This window comes from Scyliorhinus canicula, chromosome 11 (genome assembly GCF_902713615.1).
Source record: "Scyliorhinus canicula chromosome 11, sScyCan1.1, whole genome shotgun sequence".
NCBI lineage: Eukaryota > Metazoa > Chordata > Chondrichthyes > Carcharhiniformes > Scyliorhinidae > Scyliorhinus > Scyliorhinus canicula.
In genome coordinates this window covers 26,088,463-26,103,192 of record NC_052156.1, presented here as the reverse complement: position 1 = coordinate 26,103,192, position 14,730 = coordinate 26,088,463, and the positions used below count along the sequence as shown (strand labels likewise).

Genomic DNA, 14,730 nt, shown 5'->3' with positions numbered 1-14,730 from the left:
AAATGCACATCCACCGACTCTTGAATCTCCATTACCATTTAACGCTACTTGAGCATTGATTGGCAGTGAGGGGAATGTCCCTCCACCCCAGGAAGTCCCGCCAATTAGATTGGATGACAGCTCTTCAGCCCGACCAGGCACAGCGCTGCAGTGGCCAGTTGAGGTACTGCAGTGCTCTGCCTGGGACTAAGCCTCAAAACCTTTGAAAAGGTAAGCGGCTTGATTCTCCGCCCCGCCACGCCACATTTCTGCCCCGACCCACCAGCGGGATCTCCGTTCCGCTGGCCGGTCAATGGGGTTTCCCATTGTGGGGCAGCCCCACGCTGCCGGCAAAACGGAGAATCCCGCCCAAAGTCAGGGGACAGGAGGATGGGGACACCTAGGCGGATCAGGAGAGGGTAATCATGACACTGGGGAGGGTAGACCAGGAAAGGGAAGGGGCCCAGGAGATCCTGGGAGGAGGGTGCCTCAACTCTGACGGGGGAAGGGGGGGGGGGGGGGGGGGGGAGGGCTTCAGACTGAGGTAACCCCTTTTCCCGCCCACGATAAGGAAAAGTGTGAATGCCCCAGCCTATCAGCACTCACTCCTGCCAACCTAAAAATTGAGGCTAGGTGGGATTAAGGGCCTTAATAGGTAAAAGGGCAAGTTTCCCGCCCAAGCATAAAATTGCATCTGGGTTGGGGCGGGCAGGCTCTTGGGGAGATTACGTTCACTCCCCCCACCTCTGAACTCTCATTCAGAGGAGCGCAAGATTCTGCCCTAAGGCAAAACATTCAAGCACACATCCTGTGCCTGTCAGGTTTTGCTGATCTTCTGCACGAGTTCAAAAACAGCAAGTTGGCCCTACCTCCTGATCAAATTAATTAGCATGATGCTTTAACCACACCTGTTTGCAAGAAGGCTCTCAAAATTGCTGCTTTTTTTAAAGGTACAATGGCACTATTAGACAGGTATCTGTTACAAGTTTCTAAATATTAAAAAGTACATTTAGGTGACAAAGAAAAGACCAGTGTCTATGAATGAAACCAGTAAATGACTCTGCATAAATTATTTTTAAAGTCATTTTCAGTTCATTGAAACCTGGCTATGCAGAGGAGGTGGACTAGACCAGAGGTTCTCAAAGTGTGCTTCATGGACTCTGGTCCAAAGCACAATTCACTGCTGTGCAATGCCATGCCCAGGGGCACATGAGAAGCCAGGGCCCTCATTCTCACCATGCGTGTGGCATCACACAACCAGACTGTTTACCATGTGCGCAAAACGGGTCATCATAAGCATGAGCAACAGCAGCGTAGTTTTATAAGCAACATTTACACTAATGCTACAGCATAGGAAGCACAAATCTCATACACACCTGGGGTAAAAAACAAAGTAAAACTTGCATTTATAAAGCACTTTCCATGACCACTGGACGACTCAAAGTACTTTATCGCCAATGGATTATGTTTTGAAGAGTCGCTATATGTAGGAAATCCGGCAGCTAATATGCACGCGGTAATCTAGAAACAGCAATCTGATAATAACCAGATAAACTATTTATTGTGATGTTGATTGAGGCATAAATATTGACCAAGACATCAGATTAACTCCCCCGTTCTTCTGTAAAATAGTGTTATGGGATCTTTTACATTCAGGAACAAAAACCAGGTCACCATGGAGCCTGGCATGAGACTGAGGCTGCCCAGTTTGGAGCCAGATATCACCTCACTGGCATCTCAGCAACTGTAGTGACGTTCCTCCCATTATTCCTGCAGAGTATTTTTGTAGCATCAAGTGAAATCAGGTGGAGTAAGACTAGTCCGTGGTGTCTTTCGTCCCCACCTATGTGGTCCACAGATGAAAACATTTGAGCATCACTGATACAGATGCTCTTTTTAAAATAATTCTTATTCTTGTGATAAAACATTGTTAACTGTGTTACCATTTGGCAAGCAGAATTCTTCTTCTCATACAGTACTCATTCTTCTTCTCATCTGAAGGTTCACCCTCAGATATATCAAGGAATATGAGGAAAAAAACATGATGTTCTAAAATCTAAGTCTGTGTTCATTTTTGCAAGGTTTTACTTTCTGCAAATGAAAGTTTGTGAATAACTTCACCTTGGAAAACAAGCACAATTTTGAATAAAATATGAAGCCAACTTGCTCAAAGTGAAAACGCTAAACCCAATATTTAAAGCTGTGACTATACTGCCCACTGTCTTAGAACATAGAACATACAGTGCAGAAGGAGGCCATTCGGCCCATCGAGTCTGCACTGACCCACATTAAGCCCTCACTTCCACCCTATCCCTGTAACCCAATAACCCCTCCTAACCTTTTTGGTCACTAAGGGTAATTTAGCATGGCCAATCCACCTAACCTGCACATCTTTGGACTGTGGGAGGAAACCGGAGCACCCGGAGGAAACCCACGCACACATGGGGAGAACAGGCAGACTCCCACAGACAGTGACCCAGTGGGGAATCGAACCTGGGACCCTGGCGCTGTGAAGCCACACTGCTATCCACTTGTGCTAGCATGCTGCCCATAAAATAGCATTAATGTCTTGTTGATTCAACTCTGTGAATCTGATGATCTGTTGCTATGTGCATTACTCACTGAGAAATAAAACAACTTAACGATTACCAGAAGGAAAATAAAATAGTGGAACTGGGAAATAAGAATAGTGGTCTGAACTCGTCATGTATACCTTAAACCAGTAAAAACTGGGAAATAAGCACACTGGCCCAAACTGCTTTTCCTTGCTCTCTTGTCTTATCCAGTGCTTTCTTAATCTTTTTTCAAAAAGACCGTATATCGTGTGAAAAGCATAAATATGCACCTTCTGTTCACAAGGAGTAAAAAAATGAAAATGTGGCACTTAAGTTTTAAAAGTAGGAAAATGTCTCCGTTATCTCTGATCAGGTAACAGTTACTGGAGGAGATGGCAGACCTTAAGACAGATACTAAAGTAAGGATACTCAACAATACTGTATCATACATCAGGTAGTCTGTCCACCTGTCAACCTGTTGCAAAGTTTCCAATGCCCATAGCTCTTTCATTGCATGTTATATACACCCAAATTGTAGTAAGCTACATATTCAAGCCCAAATTACAACTTTTGAAGCACTGGCATCTGAAGAGGGCTTCACATTCTAAAGTCATTAAAATCTAGTTATATGTACAAATGTAACATACATACAACCATGTGCACCTACACATCCACATACAGGGCTTCTAGCATGGGTTAGCATGGTTGGAGTTTCATTCTCAAGGCACGTAGCAGTATCAGGGAAATTCTCGGCTGCCTTGGGAGAAAGTGCCTAGAAAGGCAGGATCTTCATTGCCACAAAGGCTTCTAGATACTAAGGAGGGCTGTTTAACAGGGGCTGGAGGAGTTTGTTTCAGGTAAAATGAAAACACAAAGGCCCTTCACCCCTCACAATCATTCATCCCCTCACCCTCCAAACACTCTCCTTGCCCATCTTTGCCATTTATTGTCCTCCTCCACCCACCATCTATGGCCTTCATGTCCTCTATGTCAAGCCCTGCCTTTTCACACACCACATACAGCCTCTAATGCAAGCCCCTCCCACCCAGGCATTGCCTTCTTCCAGACCCTTCCATCAGGCAGAAGGTACAGAAGTCTGAAGACTCGCACATCCAGACATAGGAACAGCTTCTTCCCCACAGCTACAAGACTCCTCAACGATTCCCCCACAGACTGATCTGTTCCCTGTAAGAAGACTATTCATGACGCCCTATGCTGCTCTTGCTCATGTATTTGTTTGTTTGGCCCCTTGTTCCGCACTGTAACAAATCACTGTTTGTCGATGTACTATTTGTCAATGTTCTCTGTTGATTATTCTTTTGTCTACTATGTACATACTGTGTACGTTTGCTTGGCCACAGAAAAATACATTTCGGTGTACTTCGGTACATGAGACAATAAATCATATCAAATCAAATCAAAATCTGCCCTTCCTCTCACTGCCTATGGCCCTCGTGGCCCCCATGTCAAGCGATGTCACTTCCATGCCCATTGACCTCTATGCACTGTCTAGAACTGATGAACCCTGTAGTGGCAGTAGCATGTGTAAAGAAAATCTGTGACAAATAATAATTCATTCATAACTTTCTCCTAAGTTGAAAAGAAGCTACTTCACTGAGTTAATATAGGTGTAAAATATCCAGACCCTTTAAAGCATCAATAAAAAACCCACAAGCCCTTGAAACCACTGAGCATTGTGTAAATAAACATTGTGAAATTGACAGCTGAGATCATAGAGCCTGAGCTGTCAATCAAATAATGTTTACTCTGAGGCACAGATGTTTCAACAAACTTTCTGTTAAATAAATTTAGAGTACCCAAGTATTTTTTTCCAATTAAGGGGCAATTTAGCGTGGCCAATCCACCTACCCTGCACATCTTTGGGTTGTGGGGGCGAATCCCACAGAAACACGGGGAGAAATGTGCAAATTCCACACGGTCAGTGACCCAGATGGAACCTGGGACCTCAGCGTCATGAGGCAGCAGGGCTAACCACTGCGCCACCGTGTTGTCCTGTTTTTAATGGTTGTCTGGGCTCTCAACCAAGCCCTTTGCTGTATGAGGCTTGGCAAAGGGGCAAGAAGGACCATTGGAGCGGGGGAAAGGGCAGAGCTTGGCATGAGGGCATGAGATGGGGAACCTTTTGAACTTGCTCTTTAAAAGGCCCCCTCATAGCATTGGGGTCCATGACTCCTCTGAGGGGCTGTGAACCACTCACTTTAAAAACCTAGCCTGACTCCATGAAAATTGCAGAGTGGTAGGATTTACCTATGCCCACAATTGTGCCAGCCTGGTTTGGCATGCCAGATATGGGCTTTTGGCAGAAACCATATTGCACCCTTTCAAGGGACTCCCAAAATTCAGGCAGGCCCACCATTTTTAAATGGTTCCGAAGTCATCCTGACTCAGTGAAAATCCAGGATCATAAGTTTCCTTTAGACTTCCTAATATCTTTAAAATTCTATTTTAGGAAACTGAAGTAAACCAAAGAACTTCAATTTCTGTCTGTGTGACCAATCCTGATATATCAGTGCAGAAGTCAACTTGCTACACTGTCATTTAGTCAGTTGGCGTTACAAAACTTGTGTATTGCTGAAAAAAAAAATGTTGTTGAAGCTTTTCATCGTGCACTCATCAGCACAATCATAAGATGTCAGGGAAGCAACAACTTTATACAGTATGAGAAGAGAGTGCCACTTGCCAAATGGTTCGTGGTCTCAGCAAAATGGATATCAGATATTTGCTGCTGAGACATAGTTTAAATCTATTACACAAATCAACTGAATTTGTGTATGTTTCATTTTTAGAACTGTTAAAGGACTCACAAATTGTTTGAGAAAGTTACTCCTGAATTACAGTATTGGCCGTTTTTTCAGTTCCCGTTAAGTAATAATAATAATCTTTATTGTCACATGTAGGCTTATATTAGCACCGCAATGGAGTTACTGTGAAAAGCCCCTAGTCGCCATATTCCGCCACCTGTTCGGGTACACAGAGGGAGAATTCAGAATGTCCAGTTAACCTCAGAGCATGTCTTTTGGGACTTATGGGAGGAAAACGGAGCACCCAGAGGAAACCCTCGCAGACAAGGGGAGAACGTGCAGACTCCACACAGTCAGTGACCCAAGCCGGGAATCGAACTTGGGACCCTGGAGCTGTGAAGCAACAGTGCTACCCACTGTGCTACCATGCTGCCCCAAGTTGCACCAAATCAACTGCAACAAGCTCATTGGCAGTTGCCACTTAATGGGTAGTTAAAATAACATTAAAATAAGCCCTCTTTCCAAATAAGGAGGAACTAGTGGCTTTGGTTCGCTGATTGGCATGAATTTGGGTTTCTGATCAAGACCCCAACATCTGGGGCATCATGTGGGAAACAGTTACCAGGCAGTGATCTTCCTTGAATTGGCCGATTGGTGCCATCCAATTTATGGTGACTTGCGGCCCTCCAGCTAGGAAATAGTTGCATACAGCTGTTTCTTGAGGTACCCTCTCAACATTTTTATAACTCTTAAATGAAATAATAACCACAGGTGCTGAACCACCACAGTGATGAGGAAGGGTGGCCTGTGGCCATAGCTGGGACCATGGGGGGGGGGGGGGGGGGGGGGGGGGGGGGGCGCAAAGCCAGCCTGAAGAACTTGGGATGTGCCCACTCATCAGCATTCCCAGCCCTAAGTAGGGTGACATTTCTGCCCAATAATCCAACCAGTGCCACTGCATTGGCACAATCTGCAGAACTAGTGACAGACTGAGAATGTAGGTAATAACGCAAGTTATTAAGGAATGATTCAGTCTTTGGTAAACAACCCTGTTCCAAAACTTAGTAATGAAATGCAACCGATCAGCGAATTGAATTTAGCAAGACAAGGAAATTTGAATCAACTGGCCTTTATTAAACTAATGAGCACAATTTGGAGAAAACATTAAGTGAACGTATTTTATCCTGAGCTGTAAGAGAGCAAATTGAGGCTGTCGGTAACCAGTGTGTTTTGGGAGTAGAAACTTCAAAAGTTCAGGGACAGAACATGAATTTTATCTATTTAATTTTGTCCAAAATAATGAATGGGAAAAGGTGAAATTGAGCCTTTGGCATCATGTGCAATCAATCAAAACATACCGATTCAGGACTCAAAAGAACAATGGGAGGGATTCGCTGGCCCGCCAGAACCATTTTGTGGCACGACGCGCCCTCGCCAGCAGCGGGATCCTCCATCCCAGCAGCCGGCCAATGGGGTTTCCCATTGTGGCCACCCCAACGCCGTCGGGAAATCAACCGGCATAAGTGCGCTGCTGGTGAAGGTGAGGATCCAGCCCCATGTGTTTAGGATGTTCCCAGTAAAAAATATGAATGAAAGCTACAATTTGCCGCTCCATTTCAGTTGTAGTTGATTTCTTTAATTGGAGTTGGTGTGTAAATACTTCCCCTAGTTTATTGAACACTACTTTCTGTTGACATTGCTTCAGTGCGACCAACTGAATGATATCACTGATGTTTCGGATGTTCATTGATAAAATGGAAAGGACAAGTTAACGGAATATCTTTCATTTCCCACACAGTTCCGCTGAGACACAGGAATTATGATCTTATAACCCTGCAATATTTTTAAGGTTTGTCTTGTCTTATTTGCTTTTTTAATGCTTAAATGTTTCCTTTTCCAAAAATAAAATTCTTTGAAACATTATTTAAGGAAGTAAAGGATATTCAAAAGTTTAAAATAATGTAAATGAACTAATACTCACAAATGTAACTGTTCCTATATAGAAGGAGCTTTCTTTCCCCCAAGACTTCCCTCTTTTCTATGTTGCATACAACAAGAGCAATAGACGCACCACTGGCCAAACTGTAAGTGTTATTGAGCAGTGACGGCCAGACTTAATTGAAGTTCAAGTGTTAGTTGCACTTGGCTGCCTACAATTTCAAACTGTCAAACTGAGGACTTGCCGATTGGAAGCAGATCTCCACCACACAAAGGTGCATTGTGCTGGACTATTTAAAGGTTTCATTAAAAACTAGTGTTGCCAACCAGCAAGGATTGTCCTGGAGTCTCCACAAAAGATTGAAATACAGGACGCTATTGTGAGCAACCTGGGAGATCTGTCAGAGGCATTCAAGGACATTTTAGACAAAGGGAGATTGCAGAACGACAGTACTTTGCAAGGGTTTATTTTGAAAAGGGGTGGGAACAGCAAGGGAAAGGGTTATCTGCTTGCAAACAGGCCAGAAAGGGAAGGTCGGTGGTTATCAGTTTAGTGGGAAAGGTGTCAAAGGGGCAGAGAGATGGTTTCGAGACAAAATGAGCTCAGAGAGGTGATGAGGAGTGATAGGGGATTAGCCAGAGAAAGGCAAAGATAAAGGCTAGAAGAGGGGGAACCCAAGTGGGAGTGGGCTAGGAAAAGGGAAAAGCAGCAAAGGAAGGTGAACAGGTAGGAAGAAAAGAAAGACTGACATTTATACAATCCATTTCACAACTTCAGGCTGTCCGAAAGTGCTTTATGTCCAATGAAGTCCAGAAACCCTCTCAACTTTTCTTGGAAGTGAGGGCAGATGGGACCAGAGAGGTTAGAGGTTTAAGCAGATAGTTGGTAGTGAATAAAGGGGTACAAAACCTGAACTCACTTAATGTGGTCCAACCAGAGACAATGATGGATGGCTACAGCAGCTGTCTACCAGTTAGAGGGATGCGGTTTAGCTCAGTTGGTGGAACAGCTGGTTCATGATGCAGAGCGTGGTTAACAGTGAGTTCAATTCCAGCTGAGGTTATTCATGAAGGCCCTGCCTTCTCAACATTGTCCCTCACCTGAGGTGTGGTGATCCTCAGGTTAAATCGCCACCAATCATTTCACCCCCTCAGAGAGAAAAAACAGCCTGTGGTCATCTAGGACTATGGCGGCTTTAGATATACCAGTTACTTTCAACTTTGTACACATTGGACATGAACCAGAAAATATAGGACACCAGATCATGGGGAACCACTAGGATGAACATAGCTTGTAAAATTATTATTGGCAACAAGGGGATCAAATATGAAGGCCAGGGAGTGGTTGAGCAAGTTAACAGTCACAGAAATATTGTTGTGAAAACAAGGCGAGGCAGTTGAAAGCTGCCAACAGTGATAATGGAGAGAAAAATAGGTAGCAGCTAGGTTTTTCTCTTCACAGCCAACTGTCTCCTCAAAGTCTTGATCCTGGCTCCTGAATGTCAATTTTAAACCATAGTATTACCATCCCAATAACACACCAATCCAAAATTCTTTTTACAGCCATTTGTCAATTATTTATTACAACAGGACTTCAGGTGGCAGCCATGAGGTGAACGGTCGCGCACAAGGTGGCTCCTGCTTCGGGATTGGTTTTTGGCCCTTTTTATCCCCCCCCCCCCCCCCCCCCCAAGCCTCCAGTGTGTGAGGTTTGGAGATTATAACGCGAAGAAGAAGTCGAACAAAGGGTCTTTGTCTGACTCAGAAGTCCCTCAGGCCTCAAAGAGGAGAAGAAAATGGCGGAGGTCTCTGTGGTGTCGCTGCCCTCCTGAAGTGGACCGGGCCGACCAATCATTGAGACAGAAGCCCAGATTTGGGGAGCCACCACGGGCGATTATTGTCGGGTGGTCAAGGAACACGTTCTGAGGTGGGCAAAAGACACTCAAGAGTGCAGACGGGAGGGCCATCCTGTCAGAATTTGTCAGGATGTCACGGAATAGTTGGTAAAATGGTGAGCTCGGTTCAACAAGGCCTAGGCGGCACTCTACAGGAGTAAAGTCCGTTTCGGCGCGGTGTACCCGGCTCACCTCCGGGTCACTTTTGGAGACAAGGGGCGGATTCTCCCCTACCCGGCGGGGCGGGGGGGGGGGGTCCCAGCGTAGCGAAGTGGCACCAACCACTCCGGAATTCTCTGCACCTTTAGGGGCCAAGCCCTCACATTGAGGGGCGACGCCCGCGCCAGAGTGGTTGGCACCACGCCGACTGGCGCCAAAACCGGCACCAACGGCCTTTGACGCCCGCCGCCCTTGCCGGGGCTGGCCGAAAGGCCTTCGCCAGTTCGCGCATGCGCCGGTGCGTAGGCTGCCGCTGACGTCACCAGGCGTGCTGGGGGATTCTCTTCCGCCTCTGCCATGGTGGAGGCCGTGGCGGCGGCGGAAGAAAAGGAGTGGCCCCACGGTACTGGCCCGCCCGCCCGCCGATCGGTGGGCCCGATCGCGGGCCTGGCCACCGTGGGGGCACCCCCCGGGGTCCGATCGCCCCGCGCCCCCCCCCCCCCCCTAAGGACCCTGGGGGATTTGTCGGAGGTCCTGCATCTGGAAAAAATTAAGTACATCATAAGGGGGTCGGAGGAGGGGATTTATTCTAAGTGGCTGCCGATCATCATCTTTTTTGAGGAGCTCATTATCATCAGCAAATGGGGGCGGGGTTAGATGGGGGGGGGAGGTTGAGGAGGTTTTAAGAGATGGAGGAAGGTTTTTGTTCAAGTCGGGTTTGGGTGGGCTGGGCTGGGGGCATATTGTTGTTAAAATGTCTAAATTTGTTGGAATATTTTGTAAATTAGTATTGGAATTTTTTTCTTAGTGAATAGAAATATTGAAAAAGATATTTACTCAACCACATATTTTAATTAATCTGAGTTTTTGCTGGGCATTTTATTTAAGCTAATTTTGTTTGGTGTAATTTTAACACTTTGCGGTATTCAGGGCAATCTTTGCTGTTTTTCTTTCTGTTGTTTCACAAGTGCTCTGGAAACCAGTAGTAATGCGACATGAATCCCAGGTACCGGTTGAGGTGTCGCATTACATTCATCCCCCACCATCTGGCCTGGATTTGCAAAATCCTACCAACTGTCCTGGCTTGAGACAATTCATACCTCTTTAACCTGGGGTTACCCCTATCTCTGGATTTGTAAAGACTTAATTACCTGCAAATGCTCGCATTCTAAGCATTGTCTTGCATCTTTGACTTTGTCTATATATATGTTTCTGGAACATCCCTCTTCATTCACCTGAGGAAGGAGCAGTGCTCCGAAGCTAGTCTTTGAATCAAAACTGTTGGACTTTAACCTGGTGTTGTAAGACTTCTTACTGTGCTCACCCCAGTCCAACGTCGGCATCTCCACAACAAGTTCTTCATTCCAGGGATCATTCTTGTGAACCTCCTCGGGACCCTTTCCAAGGCCAGCACATCCTTCCTTAGATACGGGGCCCAAAACTGCTCACAATACTCTAAATGGGGTCTGACCAGAGCCTTATACAGCCTCAGAAGTACATCCTTGGACTGGTATTCTAGCCCTCTTGACATTAATGCTAACATTGCATTTGTCTTCTTAACCGCTGACTGAACCTGCACGTTAACCGGAAGAGAATTGTGAACAAGGACTCCCAAGTCCCTTTGTGCTTCTGATTTCCTAAGCATTTCCCCATTTAGAAAATAGTCTCTGCCTAAATTCCTCCTTGTCTGTACTCAGACAAGGCCAGGATCTAAACCAGTAAGCGCAGACGCTGCACGGAAATATCATCACCACACAAATAAAAGCAAATTACTGCGGATGCTGGAATCTGAAACAAAAACAGAAAATGCTGGACAATCTCAGCACGTCTGAAAGCATCTGTGGAGAGAAATGAGAGCTGACGTTTTGAGTCTGGGTGACTCTGTCAAAGCTGAAAGTAAGCACGCAGGTACAGCAGGCAATAAAGAAGGCAAATGGTATGTTGGCCTTCATAGCGAGTGGATTTTAGTACAGGAATAGAGATGTTCTACTGCAATTGTATAGGGCATTGATGAGCCCACACCTGGAGTATTATGTGCAGTTTTGGTGTCCTTATCTGAAGAAGGATGTTCTTGCCATGGAGGGGGTTTACCAGGCTGATTCCTGGGATGGTGGGACTGTCATATGAGGAGAGACTAAGTCGCTTAGGGTTCTAGTCATTGGAGTTTAGAAGAGTGAGAGGGGATATCATAGAAACTTACAAAATTCTAACAGGATTAGACAGGGTAAATTCAGAAAGAATGTCCCTGATGGTCGTAGAGTCCAGAACAAATGGTCATTGTTTGAGGATAAGGGGTAAACCTTTTAGGACTGAGGTGATGAGAAATTTCTTCACCCAGAGAATGGTGAATCTGTGACAACCACAGAAAGTAGTTGAAGCCAAAACATTGTGTAATTTCAAGCAGGAATTAGGTATAGCTCTTGGGGCTAAAGGGATCAAGGGATATGGGAGGAAGGTGGGATAAGGTTATTGAACTCGATGATCAGCCTTGATCATAATGAATAGTGGAGATGGCTCGAAGGGCCAAATGGCCTCCTCCTGCTTTTCTTTTCTATGTTTGACAAAGAGTCATCCAGACTCAAAATGTTAGCTCCATAATCACCACATGACTTCCACAACTTGGAAGCTTCACTAAAGCAATTATGGGAACTCTTCAGTCAGAAATGAAAACTGATTTTGTATTACCCACAGTGAGCATGTAAAACAGGCACTCTGGAATGGAGGATTTCATTTTACAAGACAAATAAAAGACACTTGACAATTTCGTAAAACAGAGGATTTTGAAAGAAGAATATTCCAGTTTCCCAGGGTGTGTTGGACAGCGGAATAGGACACGGGCTCCAGTCTCCAGATTATCAAAGACTGGACGAAGCCCCCGAAGATACATGTTGGGGCCCCTCGTAAGGCCTAGTGCACTGACTCCATGGGAATTACCCAGGAAGTTTGAACTTCCGCTGGGAAATTCCCCTGCTACCGAGAACCTGGAAGCGTCCCCAATTCCAACTTAGAATTGGAAAATTTGCCGGGTACCGACTTATTGATCTGAATAGCTACGCAGGAAATGTTGGACAGAAAACAAAACGAGTGGGACTTTCTAGCCCTTCCCACCAGCAGAATCTTCCAGTCCTGCTGAAGGTTACTCCCCCCACAGGGGGTTCCCCGGGCGATGGGATGGTGGGCCGTTCAAAACGACGTGGATGTTGACAGGACTGGCAGATCCTGCCAAAGGCCCGTGGCGAGCCACCTCCACCACCAGAGAACCCACCAAAGGGGCCACCCTGCATCTAATGCTTGGGTAACGACACAACTGACCACCCTCCCCACTCCCTGCAATAGCCCATATATACCCTCCGAATACCCCCACCGATTCTCCCCGACCAGACCTGACTTGACCTCCCCTGACATCCGACCTCCCTCCTCGGACCCAACTTTCCTCAACCTGACTCCCACACTGACCCTCCCCCCCACACTCCCCGCCCCGACTTCACTCACTCCAACCACCTGATTCCCTCCCAACTCAACCTGACCTCACCTCCCGACTCTTCATCCTCGACGACCCCATCCCCTGACTCCTCTCTGGTTTCCCTCAACTCCTTCCTGACCAGACCTGAAAACTCCCACCAGCCAACTCCCCACCCTGACCCCCCCAACCCAAGTCGGTTTGACCTCAACACCCAACCCCTTTTCTCACTATCCACTCTACCCCCTTACCCACCTACACATTCACCCAGAATCTTTTTCATTACTGTCACAAGTAGGCTTACATTAACACAGCACTGAAGTTACTGTGAAAATCACCCATGCACTCTGGCACTCATACACAAACACATTGAAAAACAGTCTCAAAGTGTTTCAATGTTGGTGAACATTTGCCAGAATACGGCAGCTGGTGCCCCATGAAGGGGGCCTGGATTATCTTCGCTTGATGATCCAGTGCCATGGGGAAGCAGTCGGGTTGAAGGTATGCTCTGAATTTCGAAAGAAGCCAGGATGGGAGGTCCTGGCCAGAAATGCGGAGCTCTGACATGGCGGAGAAAAGTAGGAGCGCAGTGCCATTCGACTGCCACTCCTCGGAAAATCTGGATGATTAAAATTTATCTGATCCTAACCCTGAAAAGTGCATAATCAACTGTTCCTAATTTGATTTGTAATTCGCACCATACCACGTTTTGTAGGTAGCATTCCAAACAACAATCTTTGCTAAATTTGAATGCAGCAGTGATCAATAGATCAATAATATTATTGGGAGACACGCCAATACAGATGGAATTTAGTGCAAGAAATTGATCTTGTCATTTGGGAACTACAAAACAGATGTTTGGAATGGTATAATACTTCATATTGTTCTTCTGAACTTAAACAAGGCAGTATAGCCCTGAAATCAAAGGGCTGCATTTACTTTGATGCAGCCTTAATCCTATCTGTGGCCAATTTCATAGATTATCATAGAAATTACAGTGCAAAAGGAGGCCATTCGGCCCATCGAGTTTGCACCGGCTCTTGGAAAGAGCACCCTACCCAAGGTCAACACTTCCACCCTATCCCCACAACCCAGTAACCCCACCCAACACTAAGGGCAATTTTGGACACTAAGGGCAATTTAACATGGCCAATCCACCTAACCTGCACATCTTTGGCCTGTGGGAGAAAACCGGAGCACCCGGAGGAAACCCACGCACACACGGGGAGGATGTACAGACTCCGCACAGGCAGTGACCCAAGCCGGAATCGAACCTGGACCCCTGGAGCTGTGAAGCAATTGTGCTCTCCACAATGCTACTGTGCTGCCCATTTCTCTGGGAACTTCACAAGGCGACCAAGTGTCCAGTCTGAAGTAGATGGGAACCTTATTAAAGGATTCAAACGGGGCTCCTAATATGTGATTAGGACCCGGATTGAAATTCCGAGCTACAAATGGACACAAGAGTATGTTGGTGTGCAAGCTCCGCCCATTAGCACAGAGTGGCCTAGCCGATGATTTTAAAAGGGCCTTTGGAGTGCACTCACCAACAGCCTGGGAAATGCTGATTGAGTTTTCCCATTCCTGCTGCAGCATGTTTGGTGCCTGCAGATTGCTGGTAGAATAGAAAGAAGGACATTCCCACATCAGGAATGGATATGTAGCTGTCGCAATTGCTGCCCAGCCTTTTCTGTCATCAATCAAATTTAACGATATTTCTCGGAAACCCATGATTATTCTGCAACTAGAATGCATAGTGCATTGGTTGTTAAGCCCACAGGAGCCCTTGTATTGTGTTATGGCACATTCAGGTTGCAGATTTACTTAGAATCTGTGGGAGTACCTAAAACGTTCCAAGTGCACAGGACATGAAACACAGTAAGTTGATGCTAATTTAACAGTAAGACAGACATTTAATTTAATATTCAGTAAAGAAAGTCAATCACAATATTTACCCAAAAGGATAACTGCCCAATTGGGAA

At 45.9% G+C, this 14,730-nt stretch overlaps 1 protein-coding gene across 19 annotated transcripts in view; it reads right to left on the bottom strand.

Moving 5' to 3' along the window:
* atp2b2 (ATPase plasma membrane Ca2+ transporting 2) overlaps positions 1-14,730 on the bottom strand; it is a 999,595-nt gene that overhangs the window by 290,158 nt on the left and 694,707 nt on the right. The gene's annotated exons all lie outside the window — the stretch shown is intronic.